This window comes from Cyprinodon tularosa, unplaced genomic scaffold (genome assembly GCF_016077235.1).
Source record: "Cyprinodon tularosa strain WSP-4 unplaced genomic scaffold, ASM1607723v1 ctg544, whole genome shotgun sequence".
Classification (NCBI taxonomy): domain Eukaryota; kingdom Metazoa; phylum Chordata; class Actinopteri; order Cyprinodontiformes; family Cyprinodontidae; genus Cyprinodon; species Cyprinodon tularosa.
Window position 1 is genome coordinate 35,378 of NW_024039279.1, and position 20,869 is coordinate 56,246.

At 39.0% G+C, this 20,869-nt stretch overlaps 1 long non-coding RNA gene across 1 annotated transcript; it reads right to left on the bottom strand.

The window, feature by feature from the left end:
- Positions 1 to 19,927: 19,927 nt before the first annotated feature.
- On the bottom strand, positions 19,928 to 20,183 carry LOC119796339. The gene is made up of 2 exons (XR_005282452.1): positions 20,111 to 20,183; positions 19,928 to 20,040 (listed from the first exon to the last, which is right to left on the bottom strand). It is a non-coding gene; the product is annotated as an uncharacterized LOC119796339 (long non-coding RNA).
- Positions 20,184 to 20,869: the final 686 nt, after the last annotated feature.

Genomic DNA, 20,869 nt, shown 5'->3' on the forward strand with positions numbered 1-20,869 from the left:
AGTTTCCTCAAACTCTGAATAAAAACTCTTCTAAAATCAGCAACTAAGGTGATGAAAGATGTAAATACAGAATTATTGGAAAGTTCATTTATTCCAGTGAATCATTTTATAAAGACGACTTCACACACAGACTGATGTTTTTAAGTCTTTATTTCCATTATTTATAATTTTTTCTGCTGAATATTTTCTGAAGGTAATTTTAATCTGTTAAATGAGCCTCAGAATAAGGGTTTGGATTTATTCAATATTTGGACAGTTTGGTCTGACTGTATCTGTTGATGTTCTACAGCGATGATGAGATTATCTCCTGTTGAGGAACTGAAGAGGAACCTGACTGGAGTTGTTGGAGGAAACATCACTCTGCCTGATCCTCTGATGGAGCGTAGATATCTCCTAGATAAAATAAACAATATTGCTAGAGTAGATGAGGGAAAACTTCAGATAGAAGACAAAAATAAATTAATAAATTTCACTGGAAAAAACCCTATATTTTTTACTATCACAGACCTGCAGAAGATCGACTCTGGAGTTTATAGAATTGATGATAAAGAGAGAAATAATTCTTTCTCTTATTCTCTCTCAGTGTGCGGTGAGTAACATCTTCTGTTTATCATCATAATCTGGTTTAATTCCAATATATTTGGTCTCAGAAGTCCACAAGTTTCTCTCTGATGAACCTTAAATGATTTTAATCCTCAGATGTTTTCTGGGCTCAGCATTGCTAATAAAGAGAAAAGAGCTTTTTTTTTTTTTTTTAACACTAACATTTAGAGACGTTTGGCAAAGACTTTAAAATATTTTGCCACTCTGAAATTTTTTGGAATTCATCAGGTTGTTATGATTCTGCCATTTATGGACTTATTGAGGTTTCAGTCACACTTTGTTTTATGTCATTCTGTTTTGCTGGTGGTTGGTTTATTTTAGGGCTGCAACTAACGATTATTTTAAAAATCGATGAATCGGCCGATTATTTTTTCGATTAATCGATGAATCGGACAAAAAATATTTTTTATAATAACCTCTTTATTCCAAAATAAACATTTTAGACAGAACAAACAAGCACACAAGTACAGGTTGTTCATTAACTGTACTGGTGCAATATGAAAAATAAATGTTTGTGTTAAAACTACAAAAACTTACATGAGAAATGTAGCTGTACATCCACAAAATATAGGGTACTTTGTTTCATAAAGCGCAAAAAAAAGGCATTTTTGTTTTTAAAAGCCTCTAAGGGGTTCAAACAATAGGTCCCCCCATTTCAACAAATGAGTTTTTTTTAGACTAGAAGAGTTCTGCCTTTTAAGACAGGAAAGTATAGCAGTTAAAGTTGCTACTTGAGAAAATACTGAACCATAGAGATAAAAATAGCTCTGTGATTCAAATTATAAATTGTATTTGGAATAAAAATGAGAGAACTAGTGGTGCTAAAAAACACATCCTCCAATGACAGATATTTACATGGGAATGTTGACAAATTACTGATCTTGCTGGATTTTATTCTGCTTTACTTCCATAAATTGCAGGATCTTCTTTACTTTATCTTTGCCAGAAGATTTAAACTTTAAAAGCCTTGCCCTAATAATTTGCAAGTTAATTTATTTATAAAGTAAATATAAACGCTGCTTAAGCTAATTCAAATGAAATTAAAAGTAAAATAAGTAGCCAACCTTATCACTGTCTGTAACCTACTAACAAGGTAAGGAAAGCATCAGATGAGCTACCTGAGAAACTAACGTAACGTTTCCCCTCTTTAAAATGAAACAAACATGGTCGCTCACACTGCTGATCAGCTCTCTTCACTGCCATCGAAGGTTCCAACGTGTTTTCTTTTCAGGTGCTGCATCATAACAGTGGTGCTTCCGTGCCATGTTAATTTGTTTTGACAAAAGTTGCATGTTACGACTTTTTTCACTTTACAAAGCGCAGGCTGTTTTAATTATTGTGATCAATTTGCGCCGTCAATCCCGGTGCATGCGCGCTTCATTTGCAGTCTGGACGCTGAGGGTAAACATCCTCTGACTGCAGCGCTGAGAGGGACTCCTGCGGGAGCGTGAGAACGGGGTTGGGATGGGGGAGGCGCCCCAAGGCAGAGTAGGAACGATACATGCTTTCACGTAAGAGTCAACAAAAGCCGCCAGTGACACCGTAAAAAGTCGCCAGATTTGTCGCTAGTCGCTTTTTTTTAAAAATAGTCGCTGGAGGGGTCTGAAAAGTCGCGGAGTTGGCAACACTGCACCTGCGGCGCTGACTCGCTCTGCCGTATTTTTTTTTCTTCCACCGTTTCATTCAAGTGGATGTGATGACGGCGGCCGCGGATGACGCATTATCGATTCGTTGTTGCAGCCCTAGTTTATTTTCAATTTAGTTATATTTAAGCAGTGTTGTATTTTTTGAGGTAATCTCTGTTGCCCCCTTATGTCAGTCTCCCTTCCCCTTAACTCCCTTATACAGCAGTTACTTCTATCCACACCTGCCCATGATCAGCTGATTAGCCCATTCTTTGTTTTGTCTCCCATACTGTATGCACCTTCTGTGCAGTTCCTCATTGCTGGACCATTTTCATTGCATTGCTCCCCATGTTTGTTTCTCCCTGGCATTCCCTGGTGTCTAATGTATTGTGTCTGGATTTGTACTTCTGTTGCCATCTGCATTTAAATTCAATCTGCAAGAACTCATCTCTACATTTGGATCCTCTGCTAACTTCCACCAAACTTGAGAAAGGTTTTCTCACTGGTAAATATTGATCAAGCAAGTCAAGTTTTATTTAGAGTTTTTAACAAGTGTAATGAAGGTGCTATACAGCTCATTAAAACAATAAATTACAATATAATATTGAATTGAATCATCTACAATAAAACAAGTAGAAGACGAGCAAATAAAAGGATAAAAACATTAGATAATAAACTATCAATAAAATCAGCCTGATTCTTCTGCTAAACTGGAGCCAAGTTCAAAGATGAGTCTTTAACAGAGATTGAAATCAGTCCAGGTGTTGGTCGTCCTTCCAGGGAGTGGAAGGGTTGGAGCTGCAGCAGAGAAAGCTCTGTCTCCTCGGCTCTGAAGACGAGTCCTAGGAACATCTAGAAGCAGCAGGTTACCGGACCTCAGGGTTCTGCTGGTCTCAGAGCTCAGAGATGGAAGGAGATGCCTGACTGCTTCAACATTTAAAAACCAAAATAAAATCCTAAAAACTATCATAAAATATACAGACAGCCAGTTCAGACTGATCAAGGTAAACATCTAATATTCTGACCTGCTTGTCTGCAGCGTTCTAACATGAGAAAATGTTGAAGTAGGAAAGCTTAATTCTGTTAATCTGGAAAAATATTCACCTGATTGATTTGATTATTTCATTAAAATCAGTTTATTGAGCAGAAATGAACAGATCAAAGTGCTTTAATGTTTCTTCTCACTGGTTCCTCTGCAGATGCTGCTCCGACTCCTGCAGTAGAAACACGGACTGTGAGCTCTGACAGCTGCTGGTTGATCTGTTCTGTGGACAAACCAACGTCTCTAATGTGGTACAAAGATGAGGAAATCCAGAACCAGAGCAGTTCTGCTGTCTCTTTACCCATCACTGTCTACAGGCAGGACAGAGACTCATCATACAGATGTGTAGCAGCCAACCCTGCAGAAAACAAGACTCTACATGTTAATGTGACGACATCCTGTGGGTTCAACAGCAGAAACACTGAGGATGACAACAGGCTGAAAAAATTGAATAATTACTATTATATATTTTTATTAATATACTATAATATTTACATAATATTAACATCTAATATGTGGTAGCTAACTCTGGAGGAGCTGCACAGCTCCACAGCTCAGGAGGAAACAGCTGTCCATGATCAAATTAGATTAAATATTAGAACAGAAAAGGTTTTAAGACTGCATGATATGCTCCATCTACACCATTATTTACCTGGTATTCCCTACTATCAATCCATAAACTAAATAACTATCAGAGTTGTTTGTTTATCAACAAATTTATTAACAGGAACCAAGATCTTCAAAAACTCAGTGATAATCCCACATCTACTAGGTTTACCCTCCTGCACATCCCAACCTGAGTATTATATTTCCTATAAAAGATTATATAGAATGGATTACCATGTCTTCCTATATACTTTTCAAATAGTAGCTAGAAATAGATTTGATAAACTTGTGAATCTTCCTCTGTTACTGTATTCATTATTTTCTTCATGTCTCATGTTCTTATTTCATCTTTATTATTATTAAGCTTTTCTTATTAGTTACTTTATTTCCTTTGTTTTTTTAAACTATTTGTTTTGTTCTTTATTTTCTTGCTCGTTATTGATAATTAAATGTTGTTATTCCATACAATTTATCTCCTTTTTTTATTTTTTATATTTTATGTTTGTTTGTCAACCAGAGAAATGTATCTTGCTTTAACTATTTATGGGGTTGAATAGCCTATTAAACTAGCCCGACCCGCCTAAATCATTTTTGCCTGTGAGTTTGGTCTAGCCTCGATCAATTCCCCAGGCCCTAGAAGTGGCGGGCCAATCACAACGCAGAGATGTGTTTTGAATTTTTGGATGGAAAGCGGACATTTGACTGCGGGACGACAAAGCTGCATGACGCTGGAGAAAGCACAACATGGAAGATGGCAACAACTATTGAACAGTTCTCGTTTGACTCAGCTTTGGAATCAGTGTTGGAAGGATTAGACTTTTCGTTGAAACGTAAGCAGGAAGAGGCTCTGCGCTCAGTCATTTTTAAGAAGGACGTATTCGCCATTTTACTGACAGGCTGTTTTTTTACACTCCCCCACCAGCTTCCTGTCACGCTGACTACGTCACAGTCAGTTGCGCTCGTTGGCCAGAGCGTTGGCCAATAGGCACAGACATGGTTTGAAAAACAACGGGTTGTTCTCATCAACAATCTTCTGATGTCTCATTCATCGGGGCCAGACTAAATTACATATTTGATCTCACATTTAGTCTGGTTTATCAGGCTGGGGGTGGAACAAGTAAGTCCAGTCTTACTTGGTGAGATGAATGGAGTCTGGTGTGCTATTGCTTGGTCGGAAAGAAAACCGGCAGCCACACAGCCCTTTCTGGAACCGGTTTGAGACCCCTGTCCTAGCCCAAAAGAGCATTTTTAAATGTTTGCAGTTTGGGGCTGGGCTTTTGTGGTCCAAGGTTCAACAATATCTTATGGATGAACTCAAATGTGTTTATCATAGCTTTTGGGTAATCCAGGCGGATTGTATATATCAAGCCAAACATAAGACAAAGTGCTTGACAGGTTATGGTAATGTCATCCATGACGTTGTTTCCTTCAAGGATGATTGCGATGCTGTTGATCTCTGGTGGTATGTCCACAGTCATGACTGTAGAACGCCAACAGAACCATGGGTGAAGTTATAGTCTGTGTCCAAATCCTGCATTCAGAGTAAAAGGACACAAATAAATTCAGATAGAAGGCTAAGACTCAGTTACAGTTTTACTCCCTAAATCATTTACAATAAAGTTTCATATTAAGTACCAAGCAGAATCTGAACAACCATAATTGTCTGCTTGTGAAAGCAAATCTGTTGGGCTATCATCTAGCACAGGAACATTGATTCCAAGAGTTATACTGGCAAAACATGAGAAAAAAACATAATTGTAACTTAGGCAATTATTACAGTTCCAACTAGAAATGTGATTCTGACCAGGAAGAATCCTATTTGAGTGATCTACAAAAGGAAAAACAGAGATAGCGCCTTTAATAAGTGTCAAAACAGTCTGCCAGAGAAGACTACGTATAAACGTATCCATTAACTTAAGGAGCAATCTTCTCCTACCTCATCTCCCTCTCCTTTGCAGCTGTAGCACTCTTTTAAACATGTACTCACATATTTTTTTATTTACATATCTAGTTCCAGTGATGTGAAATAGGCACTTTCTCTTGTCTGCTGTCATAGTGACTTGTCAGCTCTGAATGAACCTACTCAACGTTGATTAAACTAATCATAGCAACTGGTGTGAAACCAAAAACCCTGAGTTTCCAACATTAGGCTAGATCAATTCAGAGTTTAGGATTTATGTCTGAGTTTGTTAAACTTTCTCTGTGAAACGAGCCACTGCATAAAAAGTAAACCAAACCTAAAAAAAAAAAAAACTATAAAACTCCATCTGGTAAGCTCAGATTTGCCTAAACTTAACTCCAAATAATGGTATTTGGAATTACCAACCTACTCTTAGAGATGTTGTTAATTATTTATCATTGTTATCATTTTTCATATTTTAGATATAATTCCATTGATAAAAAAGGTATTAAATGTATTACAGTAAAAAGTTGCCTATATAAGACAATATCAAAATACTTTACACATTTATCATCATATTCTTACATTTTTTCTGTAATAATTTTGCAATGGTGGATAAGAAAATAATAATCAGGAAGTAAAAATTACTAAAAGTGACAAGACCGCCTAGAAAGGATTGTGGTCCAGTCTACTGAGAAAGCTTCTTGACAAGCAGCAGTGAGGTAGGCAAGGGTCCAATAGCTGGTCTGGCTGGCTATGGTTATCTGGTTCCCTGGTGGCCGAGTGAACCTTTTTTCAGCTTCACTGCCAGAAACACCAACTAAGGTAAGCCATATGGAGGGGGGGTTACGATTTTTAACAGTCATGTGTGATCTCGTGTCCTTCATAAGCAACATTAAAGGGATAGTTCGGTATTTTTGACATGAATCTGTATGGCATCCCCATCACCAGCGGCATGCAATCACACTGACTTACCCCTGGCAGCGTCCTGTGAGCAGAGTTATCGTCCAGTTTTGGTCAAGCCGAAAGTAGTCCTGCAGGTTTTTAGGAACAGCGAAATAAAACTTTTCTCTTCCCAAAACATTATGTGTTCAAAAGAGTGATATTTTCGCATCCCAAAAACATTGTAGTGGAAAAAGTCACACGTCGTTATCAATTGGTCCTATTTTCTCTCTGTTCGTATCAGTGCGCGCCGTCATTCAGACAGCGAGCCCAACAACAGCCATGTCCCCCTCCGCGGCGGGGACATGGCTCAAAAATCAAATGTTGTTATTCCATACAATTTATCTCCTTTTTTTATTTTTTATATTTTATGTTTGTTTGTCAACCAGAGAAATGTATCTTGCTTTAACTATTTATGGGGTTGAATAGCCTATTAAACTAGCCCGACCCGCCTAAATCATTTTTGCCTGTGAGTTTGGTCTAGCCTCGATCAATTCCCCAGGCCCTAGAAGTGGCGGGCCAATCACAACGCAGAGATGTGTTTTGAATTTTAGGATGGAAAGCGGACATTTGACTGCGGGACGACAAAGCTGCATGACGCTGGAGAAAGCACAACATGGAAGATGGCAACAACTATTGAACAGTTCTCGTTTGACTCAGCTTTGGAATCAGTGTTGGAAGGATTAGACTTTTCGTTGAAACGTGAGCAGGAAGAGGCTCTGCGCTCAGTCATTTTTAAGAAGGACGTATTCGCCATTTTACTGACAGGCTGTTTTTTTACACTCCCCCACCAGCTTCCTGTCACGCTGACTACGTCACAGTCAGTTGCGCTCGTTGGCCAGAGCGTTGGTCAATAGGCACAGACATGGTTTGAAAAACAACGGGTTGTTCTCATCAACAATCTTCTGATGTCTCATTCATCGGGGCCAGACTAAATTACATATTTGATCTCACATTTAGTCTGGTTTATCAGGCTGGGGGTGGAACAAGTAAGTCCAGTCTTACTTGGTGAGATGAATGGAGTCTGGTGTGCTATTGCTTGGTCGGAAAGAAAACCGGCAGCCACACAGCCCTTTCTGGAACCGGTTTGAGACCCCTGTCCTAGCCCAAAAGAGCATTTTTAAATGTTTGCAGTTTGGGGCTGGGCTTTTGTGGTCCAAGGTTCAACAATATCTTATGGATGAACTCAAATGTGTTTATCATAGCTTTTGGGTAATCCAGGCGGATTGTATATATCAAGCCAAACATAAGACAAAGTGCTTGACAGGTTATGGTAATGTCATCCATGACGTTGTTTCCTTCAAGGATGATTGCGATGCTGTTGATCTCTGGTGGTATGTCCACAGTCATGACTGTAGAACGCCAACAGAACCATGGGTGAAGTTATAGTCTGTGTCCAAATCCTGCATTCAGAGTAAAAGGACACAAATAAATTCAGATAGAAGGCTAAGACTCAGTTACAGTTTTACTCCCTAAATCATTTACAATAAAGTTTCATATTAAGTACCAAGCAGAATCTGAACAACCATAATTGTCTGCTTGTGAAAGCAAATCTGTTGGGCTATCATCTAGCACAGGAACATTGATTCCAAGAGTTATACTGGCAAAACATGAGAAAAAAACATAATTGTAACTTAGGCAATTATTACAGTTCCAACTAGAAATGTGATTCTGACCAGGAAGAATCCTATTTGAGTGATCTACAAAAGGAAAAACAGAGATAGCGCCTTTAATAAGTGTCAAAACAGTCTGCCAGAGAAGACTACGTATAAACGTATCCATTAACTTAAGGAGCAATCTTCTCCTACCTCATCTCCCTCTCCTTTGCAGCTGTAGCACTCTTTTAAACATGTACTCACATATTTTTTTATTTACATATCTAGTTCCAGTGATGTGAAATAGGCACTTTCTCTTGTCTGCTGTCATAGTGACTTGTCAGCTCTGAATGAACCTACTCAACGTTGATTAAACTAATCATAGCAACTGGTGTGAAACCAAAAACCCTGAGTTTCCAACATTAGGCTAGATCAATTCAGAGTTTAGGATTTATGTCTGAGTTTGTTAAACTTTCTCTGTGAAACGAGCCACTGCATAAAAAGTAAACCAAACCTAAAAAAAAAAAAAACTATAAAACTCCATCTGGTAAGCTCAGATTTGCCTAAACTTAACTCCAAATAATGGTATTTGGAATTACCAACCTACTCTTAGAGATGTTGTTAATTATTTATCATTGTTATCATTTTTCATATTTTAGATATAATTCCATTGATAAAAAAGGTATTAAATGTATTACAGTAAAAAGTTGCCTATATAAGACAATATCAAAATACTTTACACATTTATCATCATATTCTTACATTTTTTCTGTAATAATTTTGCAATGGTGGATAAGAAAATAATAATCAGGAAGTAAAAATTACTAAAAGTGACAAGACCGCCTAGAAAGGATTGTGGTCCAGTCTACTGAGAAAGCTTCTTGACAAGCAGCAGTGAGGTAGGCAAGGGTCCAATAGCTGGTCTGGCTGGCTATGGTTATCTGGTTCCCTGGTGGCCGAGTGAACCTTTTTTCAGCTTCACTGCCAGAAACACCAACTAAGGTAAGCCATATGGAGGGGGGGTTACGATTTTTAACAGTCATGTGTGATCTCGTGTCCTTCATAAGCAACATTAAAGGGATAGTTCGGTATTTTTGACATGAATCTGTATGGCATCCCCATCACCAGCGGCATGCAATCACACTGACTTACCCCTGGCAGCGTCCTGTGAGCAGAGTTATCGTTATCAGACAGCGAGCCCAACAACAGCCATGTCCCCCTCCGCGGCGGGGACATGGCTGTTGTTGGGCTCGCTGTCTGAATGACGGCGCGCACTGATACGAACAGAGAGAAAATAGGACCAATTGATAACGACGTGTGACTTTTTCCACTACAATGTTTTTGGGATGCGAAAATATCACTCTTTTGAACACATAATGTTTTGGGAAGAGAAAAGTTTTATTTCGCTGTTCCTAAAAACCTGCAGGACTACTTTCGGCTTGACCAAAACTGGACGATAACTCTGCTCACAGGACGCTGCCAGGGGTAAGTCAGTGTGATTGCATGCCGCTGGTGATTGGGATGCCATACAGATTCATGTCAAAAATACCGAACTATCCCTTTAAATGATGAAATGATTAACATAATTTCAATCATTCTATACAGTAAAACAGGTGACAGTTACTATGAAAAAGTTCTTTAGAAAAAATGTTTTACTTAAACATGAAGAAAAAAGACCTGGATTAATTAAGCTGCATGAAGCTGACACCCCACCCAAATAAAAACATTCAGCAAATAGACTGAAGGGTTAGTGCAGGTTTCTCTTGCTTTCATTTTGGAGATATTAAGGATTATAATTATGGCCAATGACGTCACCATCCCTGAAGCTGCATAAACTGTAAAAAAAATGGTCTGTTTGATCAAGCTAAGCATAAATAGCATTACAGCACCCTGGTTTCTTTTGCACCTGCAGCGGACGGTAACGTCATCGGACGTCATTTTAATCCTTAAAGGGAAAGACCGGTGAACAAGTAAAAATCAGTGGATCATTATCTTTGCCTAAAACTAATAAGTTTGTGGTGATTTGATTAATTTATCGTTAATCAAAAAAAAAAAAGTAAAAACACCAATTGTCATTGCAATCACTGAGTCTGACATCACATTCTGTGACTTTCTTAGCGGTCAAATATACACTGGCTAAGGTATTAACAAAAAAGTTGAAGAGCCTACGTTCTTTCAAACAATAAATAACATTGATAAGATGAAAAACAAAAGAGTTGCACTTACCATAACCAACATTAGAACCAACGTTCTATGTGAGAGCATCGGGGCTATATGCGTGACCTATGCTTGACTCTACCGCGAGTGGTAACTGTGCTCAAACCGATGGAAAAAAATAACGTAAATGGACATGCGCACTGGGGTGTGCAGCAGAGTAAACAAAGTCTCATACAACAAACCATGCTACTTACTCAAAAAAATCAAGTTCATATAACCTAATAGAAAAAAGTATGCAGGGTAAAAGTTCAGGATAATGTGGTATAAGAAAGTAAACTTTACAAACTAGTATAAATTAAGTCAAATACACTAATTAATCTTTAGTCAGGACATTGCATTTACAGCGTATAGTGTTACAGAGTCTGCAGTGATTCATGTGGGCCTAGTAATGAGAGGATTACAGTAGCAGCCATTCAAAATGGCCCTCCCTGTCAGAAGCCGGCTGAATGGCAACCAAATCCCCTCCAACATCCAGCCACTGGCCTTCTCCTGTGCATGCATGCATTTTTTACCCTTACTCCACCCTTTTACTGAATTACAGGGTCTGACCAGGAGATGATGCTTCTCTTTAGATTATTTTTTTATTTATTTTTTAATCCTGTATTGTCCCGCAATTAGGAAATTCACTCTCTGCATTTAATCCATCCCTTTGGGGAGCAGTGGTCTGCCATTGTGCGGCACCCAGGGAGAAGTGTGGGGGTGAAGGGCTTTGGTCAGTGATGCAGAGTTGAAGTCTGTGCGTGTGTGTGTGGGACTTCAACTCAGAACCTCCAGGACCCAAGCACAATGCTCTAACCACTACAGTAGGTCACCATTCCCCTTCATTTAGATTAAATTTCCTGTTTATTCTTTTTAAATAATCTTGAATTCTATAGAAATTACCTAGAATATTTCTGCAATTTAAATGAATAAAAAAAAAATTGCTTTGAGGTGCAATACAACCTGAAAACGCGTCATTAGAGTAGTATTTACATGTGACATTTATCGGATTGTATAGATGATCAAGTTCCTGATCATACTCGCACATTTCGCTCATAGTTAAATCTCCTATAAACTTCAGCATCAGTTATCCGAGCCGTACGTTTTAATTTTACCATAATGAGGAATCATGTTCCCTGAAATGCATTTTATTAGAAATATGTTGTGGAAGGATTTCTTTCAGCAGGTGGGAGACCAAGTACTGTCTTTAAGTTTAAGGTCAGTTCTTCTGTGCATCCCACTTTGCCCTTACTGCAGGGTCTTTCCCAACCTGCCACTGGCAGAATGGTTTCCATGTCCAACTCCGGGGATGTGGTCTTCATGGTTATTCCATACTTTTGCACCCCCATGGCTGACCTCTGAGGGTTTTAGGGAACTGTTCTTGTGCTGTGTACTTGAAATATTTTCAAATTTGCTAGATAAAGAACACTCATTTTCATGTTGCACGCATGTAGTTTTCGTACTTCTCTGTAGTTTGCGTGCTCCTTGTACACTTGTGCTGGGAAATATTCATTGAAATAAATCCTACAGTCATTCAGTCATAGTTGCTTCTTGCTCCACATGGCTTAGGGCACCCTTTGCTTCACCAGATAGCTCGATGTGGTGTCCAGTAATTCCCAGCCTCTCAATGAAGAATTAATTCACAAATTCCATCATGTTGCTTCCCTCTTTTTTTTCGGTAATCAAATCAATCCTCACATTCTTTCTTCTCAGCCGGGTCTTAAGGTCGTGACACTTTTCTTCAAGTTGTTCTTACTTATGTAACACCTGGATGAGCACTTTGGTCAACTCAATATTACGACTTTCATTTTCTGCAGTCCTGTCTTCCACGGTATGTGCTTTTATCTGGCCCATTTCTTCTTTCATTTCCCTTGAATCTTTCCTTACTGTTTCAAAGTTACATATTTTTTCAATCCGGAATTTCTTAATTTCCCTCATTATATCGGCAAGAGAAACATTTTCAGCATCCTCATCTAGGCCATTTGAGGAAGTATCCTCAGGTTGAGGCTTGTTCCTTTCGCTTGGTTTTTGCATATTTCTGTATCTTTTCCACTTATGCTGAGATACAGTCCTCACTTTGGTTAAAATTACAAGACCCCAAAAGGCAGTTTGTGGTGGTTTTACAATTGTCTCGGTATGTGCATGATTAGCCAAACCTTTTTTTTTCCTCATATGATCTACCCACCCCTGCTTCTATTTAACCAGCCCTCTAAACAGTAATAAGTGCCAGATTATTCTCAAGCCACTACTGAGAGTTTTGTAACATACTTTTACTGATTGCATGATCATGACCTGTTCTTCATTTAAGTCTCTGAGCCTTGCTGTCCCTCTTCTGATCCGTTTGCCTGACCTGTCTTCAGACTCCTGCTGGATTCTGCCTGTTAACAAAACTTGGGACTGACTCCTGAAACTGTTCTGGATTTACCTGAGCCTTACCAGACTTTCTGCTTCCAATGTCTTTCCAAGTTTGATTTCAAGACTCACAACCCTCCTGCATCCATGGACTCAGATCCTGTTGGTGTTATCCCTTGACCTTCAGACTCTGAACTTTTTGAATTTAGTTTTTTATGGGGATAGAGAAGACCTATTTCCCTTCCTCCCACCTGGTTCTGTTCCCTGTCAGCCAGCCCCAAAGGTGGTGATCTGAGAAGCCTATTTTTTGTCTAGGTGGCAAGGCGGACCACTCTTCCATGCCATTCCCTGAATTGTTGTTTTCTTTTGGACTTTTTCCCTCCCTCCAGATCCCCTCCCCCTACCCGGTTGGGTTGTTTTCCTTTTCAGACTCCCTTACTTTCTTCCCTTGCTCTTTTAAGGACGACTGCTCCAGGGGTGTGCTTCGGTGGTGCAGTGGTTTCCGCACATGACCCATGTAGGCCTTAGTCCTCTATGCAAAATGGCTTCGAATTTGACCTGGGGTTCTTTCCTGCATGTCTCTCCCCCTCTTTTATACCCCCTTTACAGTGGGCCTACTGTCCAGAAAATGAGCCACTAGTGCTTTAAAAACTCAAAAAAAAAAAACATCTGCTAAAAAAATAGCAAAGCTCTCCATGACTCCAAGGCAACAGATCTTTATTTACACAGGGATTCACAAAAAACTTCAACTTTTGAATAAACTAGAAATAAACTAGAAAAAGCTGTTTCGGAGAAACAGCAAAGTGGGAATGCTTTTTTTGCTGAATGAAAAAAGCTGAAATTAACTGCATAACATATGAAAATGTGATAGGAAGTCATCAGAAACTTCAAACTGCAGAAAACAATTGAATCATCTGAAGATTTTGTAGGGTAGAATCATTTGGCAGTAAAATGGCAGAAACAAACTCATCTTAAAAGCTGCACAGCCAAACCATACATAATATCAAAAAATGTCTTTAATGTGTGCACTAGAAGGGTCTTAATATAATGTCTCCCAAGTTTCTAGAAAAATTTCTAAAGAAATTTTGAAGGGGGGCCACCTACTGCCCAGAAACATGTCAGGTGTGTTATGAATAGCAGCAACCAGAAAAGCTTAATTCCTATCCACAAAGAGAGCAGAATGAAACCAATTTCTCAGCATAGGCTGAAAAGTATTAAATTAGCTGAATCAGAAAATAAATTACAAAGAAAAACTTGAATCTTATTTGGTTGAAGAAAAAATGAGTAGCTCAAGGATGGGAAGTAAAATGTTGAGGAAGATGGTATTGAATAAGTATCAAAATTTAGAAATTGTGGAAATGTCAAGACTTGGCAAAACAATTTGAAATGATTTAAAATGTGTTGGTTGATCAGCATAAAGAAAACAGTGTCATCCTTAGAGGATTGAAAATCTACTAACCTATGTGCAAGACTGACCATGAGAAGCAGAGGAAGGACAGAGAGAGAAGCTTATAGAAAGAGAGCTAATACCACTTAAGGAGCTGAATTTATCAAAAAATTTAACCTGCATATTACGAGCCGCTGTGTTGATGAAAGCACCGTTGGCAGGCTTAGGCTGCATGTTACGAGGTTAGCAGATGCTTTATTACAGTGTAAATCTTAGAACCTGATTAAGAAATATGCACTGAGGTGTGTGGTCAACAGGCCTTGGTAGTGTAATTTGAAGAAATTGGTTGAGTTTGGGTCATAGCTACCAGCAATACGGCACAATGGATGAGTGTGTGTAAGGAAGAGGCTTTTATTTTTTAGAGTCCCTTTAGTCTTATTTTGAAAGTCTAACATGGATGTGTGTCAAGGGAAGGGTCATGCCCAGCAGTTATATAGAATCCATTTCTAAATATGAAATCACTGGTTTTCCATGTTATTGGGTGAATAGATGCTGTATTAGAGCGTAAATGGGAGACTTTTATTGTGAAATTTGCTCTGGGGTATGTTTTGAAAAGGTCCCTAAAGTCTAATAGAAACAAGCTGGTAGAGTTTGGGTCATAATGCTGAGCCATTTGCATCAATTAATACGCGAGTATAATATAGAGGCTTTTATTGTGTAGGGTCACTGGAGTCTTATTTTGAAAGTCTAGCAGGGTTGTGTGTTGAGAAAAGGGTCAGACCCAGCAGTGATACTTGATGACTCTCCAATAGTTAAATCACTCTTTTCCCTTGTTATTAGGGCAGTAGATAAAGTGGCAATGGGAGGCTTTTATTTTGAAATTTTCTGTGGGGTGTGTTTAGAAAACCCCCTAGAGTCTCATTTTTAAAAAAGTGGTTGAGTTTGGGTCATAATGTTTAGCCATATGCTGGGAAAAAAATATAAGTTTAATGTAGGGGCTTTTATTTTGAAGGGTCCCCGGAGTCTTATTTTGAAAGTCTATCAGAGTTGGGTGTAAAGGGAAGGGTCATGGCCAGTAGTCATATTGTATCCATTTCCAAATGTTAAATCAGTGTTGTCTCCCTCCATTAGATTAAAATGTGCTGTTTAAAGTAGCAGAGGTAAAATCCCTTTGAAGCTCGGTTACCTTGACAACGCTTAACGAGCCTGTCAGTGAAAGAGAGACATGCGCTTCACTTTCGTTTCTTTCCTCTCAGGCTTTTTTGAATGGGAATATCAGCTCAGAACAAACGAGTGCTGAAGACAAACCGTAAATGGTATCTAAAAGATTCTTTCAGTCTAAGCGACAGCTATCCTTTGTCTCCAATTGGGGTAACTTTCATGGCTGTAGCTCATTCACAGCCTTAATGGGAAGGAGAAATATAAAGGTTTGTAAATCCTGCTGGTCTCATTAAATAACATGGAGTTCCATGGTAGAGCTCAGCTGTCAAAAGCAAAACTTTCCCTCCGAACAAACGAGTGGTGAGCCAAAACCGTAAAAAATTCTTTCACTGTTGGCGTCAGCCATCCTTCGGGTTCGACTGTGCCAACTTTCATGTTTCTACTAAAAACTACTTGGCCACGGTGACGATGTAAAAATGTGTTTTTTCTGAGTATGACGATTTTTCGCTGAATCAACGTTTTCCTATGCCCGAACAAGTTAGCTAAACAGCTAAACCATAAATGATATTGAAGAAATTCCTTCAATGTGAGTGCTACAAGGGTCTGAAGATGTTCTATACCAAGTTTCATGTTTGTACATCAAATAGTTTAGAAATGGGTGCGATACGAAAATATGTATTGTTTTGGCTTTTGTCTGTGATTTTTTGAAAGTCTCTCTGGGATTTCTATTGGGGAAGTGTGGACTTCTTCGCGGTCTGGGCCAAACTGTCGTAAAACTGTAAATGCCACACAAATGAGGGTTACATTTCCTGAATCCTGACAAAAATCCCTACGTTTTGATGTATAATTTATTTCAATTGAGTGAAAAATAAGGGAGTGAGAACAATTTGTTCGGAAAAACTAGAGCAGCTCAAACGCTAGAGCACGCACTCTAGCAGCTGAAGAATTCCGTCCATAGACTTCCATTATAAATCTGAAAATCTTAAAATTTTCTTTTAAAGTTTGAAGCTTCACTGAAGCAAAACTGTAAAAGTTAGCAAAAAGCTGAGTTAAACAGTAATAGCAGAAAGATACAGAAACATTTTAAAAGTTGAATGGTGTTTCTAGCTAAACGTATGTTGAAGCAGTTAAAGGTCAAAGATGATTAAGTTTTAGCTGAATTTTGCTGAAATCTAAGAATTCTACATGCATTTCAATGGGACAAAAAAAAAAGCAGAAAAAGCTGAATATCGCGAAAACTACTAAAAAAATATCTTTACCAAAAGACATAGCACAATTCTCCTGAACAAGCTGAACGTTTTGATACCAAAATTGTTGAAATCGGTTGAAAACTGCGGGACTAGTTAGAGTCAGAAAAATCAAAAGTGAACCACAATAAGTGGGAATGCATAAGCATTCCCACTTGAATACTACAGAGAATAAATTCCAGGATCAGAATGTTTAGGAGATATAGTTTAAACAAAAACTGTGAAATGTTTACAGAGCCGTAAATGTTAAGTTTATATTTATTTACAAATTACAACTGAACTCTTCACTGAGCTGTTACGAGTCCTGGGTTATTTTAACTCTTAGGCTCTGCTAGGCTCTGCCTGGGTTGTAAATGTCTAACTTCATTGGCACTGCTTCTCCTGTTAACATGGTAAAGCACTCCAAATGATCCGGCAGCAGGCTGCACGTGATCCAAATAATGCAATGAGCTGCTGTCAGTCTGGGTTGCTGCTGCTGCTACTTTTAGATACAGCAGGCAAACCTGTGGCAAGCCGGGAGATGGGAAAGAAGGAGAAGATGATGAGAAAAAGAGAGCAGAGAAAGTGTGGAACGGAAAAAGTTCCTTTTCTTTTTTTTCTTTTTTTTTAAGTCAAAGTATAACATGGATGCAAAAATACCAAATTTTATTTCAGTGTTAAATTCTGTTTAAAGTAACAAATTATAATTAAAAATGTTTCCGAACATTTACTGGTTGTTGATTTTCTTTATTCAGGCCCCGCTGATTTTTAATTGGTTACCACCGGCGTAGTCCGTTGTCAGATTGTTCCACTCACTGGTTCCTGACGACTCTGGAATATTCTCTTCCTGAGGAAGGAAAAACAGAAACTGGATTAACAACCAGGTTACTCTTTGCTGATCTCTGCATAAAGACCAGGCTGTTCGGTTTTGGGGTTAAAACTGTTGCTTATTGAGATATAAATTCTGACTAAATAGGAAACATCTTCTCTCTTCAGAGTTTAAAAATGTATATTAACGTCAACATTCTGTAATTTCTCTGACAGTAACTCTGAGTTAATCTCAGGACTTGAAAATAAACCCAGAAGCTGTGTCTCATGAAACTCTGCTGTTTGATATTCAGCCTTCAGCCACCATGAACAGCCTTGCATTAACGTCAACCTGCAGGCTGTGAACTCTGAGCTATTAACTTTCTCTATTTAAACACAAAAGTCTGGTGGTTTGTTAAGGATTCCTTCAGACCGAGTGTGATCAAGGGCTGACTTGGAAAGAAGTGTCTTCCAAAAACTAATTCAGCAAAAAGAATAGAAGAACTGCAGAAATGTATGTATATCTTAAAGCATGAATATTGCAAAATTGCTATTTTTTTCATACTGCAGTACACTAATCCATGGAATGAGTCTTTGCATGCATTAAAGCTTTTTTTAAAATCACGTCACCATTTCTCTGTTGACTTGTTGAATTGCCACGGTCAGTATAGCAGCATAGACGGTGTAATATTATGCATAATTGTCATCGTGCTTGTTTACTGCACAGTGCATACACACGGTGACTGTTATAAGGCTGATTTTTCTGGTTTATGACTGATAATAGTTCCTGGGCCAATCCATCTGAAAAAAAAGCTATTGTCCAATGTCTTCTCTCTCAGCAAAATCATTTATCTTCTCATAAAGGTGTCAAATATTGCAAAGACAATATCCTAAAACATATGTGTGATGCTCTTACAGCCACATGAACAATATGTCAGGTTTGTGCATTCAGTCACTATCAAATAATTACCAAGAACATTTGTGAATCAGCTTTTTTGAAATTTCATTTCACTTCACCTTGCAGGGAACTGACTGGAGTGTTCTCAGTACCAAGTGAGAGGAATGGGACTGGGCCTAAATATTATAACCCTGCCTGTTAACAGCACCATCAGTCCCTGAGGCTCTGCCTGCTTCCCTTTTATTCCTCTGAGAGCAGGAAACGCAAACACACCTCTAGCACCTGCTTCTATGTCTCTTTGAGATTTCTTCATTTTAAACAGTGAAAAAGCCTTTGTGAGCCTTTAACTCAGTGGAACATATCTACCCATCAGTTTCCACGTCTACAGACTGACTTGTCTCAAACAGGATCATCTATTAAAAAACAAACTGCAGCTCTGACCCATAAACTTATTACTGAGATTTTAAAACTGTTTTTGAACTTTTTAAATTTATGTTTTATGTTCAAACTGTCAGAAAAGTTTCTGTTAAACAGAACAGAAAAAACATATTTGTTATATTATATATAGTGATATCTAAAACCCCTGGTACATAGAAAGATAACATTTAGAGTGTGAGGAGAAAACATCACAGTTTCTGATACTGTATCCTGGTAACACTATTACCTTCACCTAAGAGGATTTCTGTTCACCTACCTGTACCTCACTGTCCTTTATCCTTAATAAGTATTGGCGTAAATAGGACTTCCGATTTGAGGGGATCTGGGGAAACAGTAAAAAAAAAAAAATGAACTAATGGAAGACAAACAAACAAATTAAAATGCTCTCTAAAGAAAGTAATATGTAGAAATGAAGGAAGAGGAAGCTAAGGACCAAACCTTGTGGAACGTCAGAGACCAGATGGAGTAAAAACACAGGATTAAATGTGAGTCTGATAATAAGAGCTAATCATAAGGTAAAAATCTTTTCTCTCAAAATTTTTCAGCTCAATGGAAGTTAATCTTATATACTTTATGGTACAGAAAAAAACGAGGGAAACTCTGAAGAAGCAGATTCTGTCTACAATCAACACCCCTCCAACAATTACCACTGTGAATTAAAAATGTAGCCAAATTGTTATGGTATTTTGGACGGAAATCTCCAAATTATCTCCATTCCAGCTTTGAACTAAATAGTATCAAAAATGTATAGTAAATAAATGTTTAGATTTAGATAAATTCATTAATCCAACCAGAGGCAATTTGTTGGTTTTAATGTTTAACAGCTAATATCTAATGGATTCACTTTGGCGGGAGGAGCAGTATGCTTCCCATTTATTGAACCAGTCTCTAATCGTCACAAATGTCCAAAACCAACATGTTCTCTGTTATTTCTTTCAAGATTTAAAACAAGAAACCCAGCTGCTCTGTTATTTCCTGTTTCTGCAGCTTTGATTACCATTTAGATGGCAAAGTGGAATTCATTATTGCAGGAGGGAGCAGCATCCATTTAATGTGTGGAGTAAGATTTGTTACTGTCATGTTTGGCTTCAGGTGCCTAACCCACATGCAGAACACTCCGAGACAGGATAAAAGTTCAATGGTTTATTTAGAAGATGGAATACAATAAATAAACAGATCCCAAGGGGAACTCGTCTGGTCACGAGTGGATTCAGAAATGCACACAGAGTTAACAGGTCCAGGACTGGTCACGAGTGGGTTCACTGCAGAGGGGGACAGAGGAGTTAGTGGAGGTCCAGGTAATTTGCAGGATGAGAGTGTGCAGGGCTGTACCTGTACAGGAGTTGAGCTGAGCGGCTGAGGGGGGAACCTAGAGGGTCCAGAGGCTATCGGCAGGCTGAGGGCTAGGCGGAGGCAGAGCTTGGTTTAAATGTTGGCAGATTACCGATTAGAGTTTCCCTTCCGGTTTCTTCAGAGAGCGGGCAGGCAGGTCTCTGACAGGAATAGTTTTCCATTGTTCTTCAGAGAACAGACAGGCAGATTAACGGCAGAGATACTCTTCTGGGTTTCAGGTTTCAGACAGGTTCAATCTAGGAAGCAGGTTCAGGTTCTGGTTCTGGTTTTCAGGAAGTCAGAGATTCAGACAGGCAGGTTGGCTCAGGCTTGCTAACCGTAACTGGCAAACACTCTGGCACTGGAGAGAAGTCCTCTGCCTCCTTAAATAGAGATCTCCTGATAAGCAGATGAGCGACAGGTGGTTGCAATCAGCTCCGGCTCCAGGAGATCTAGTACGCCCTCTGGTGGAGAAAGTGGACAGACCTCCAGATCCCAACAGTACCCCCCCTCAATGACCGCCTCCTGGTGGTCCAAATAAAGTAGATGGCAGAGACTCACGGTATTCTCTAATCAGGTCAGGGTCGAGAATAAAGGATCCAGGAACCCAAGTGCGATCCTCCGGACCGTAGCCCTCCCAGTCGACCAGGTACTGCCAGCCGCGGCCCCGGCGATGGGAGTCTACGATCCGGCGGACGGTGAAGGCAGGGTGACCATCAATGTCCCGGGCGGGTGGAGGGGAGTCGGACGGAGGACACA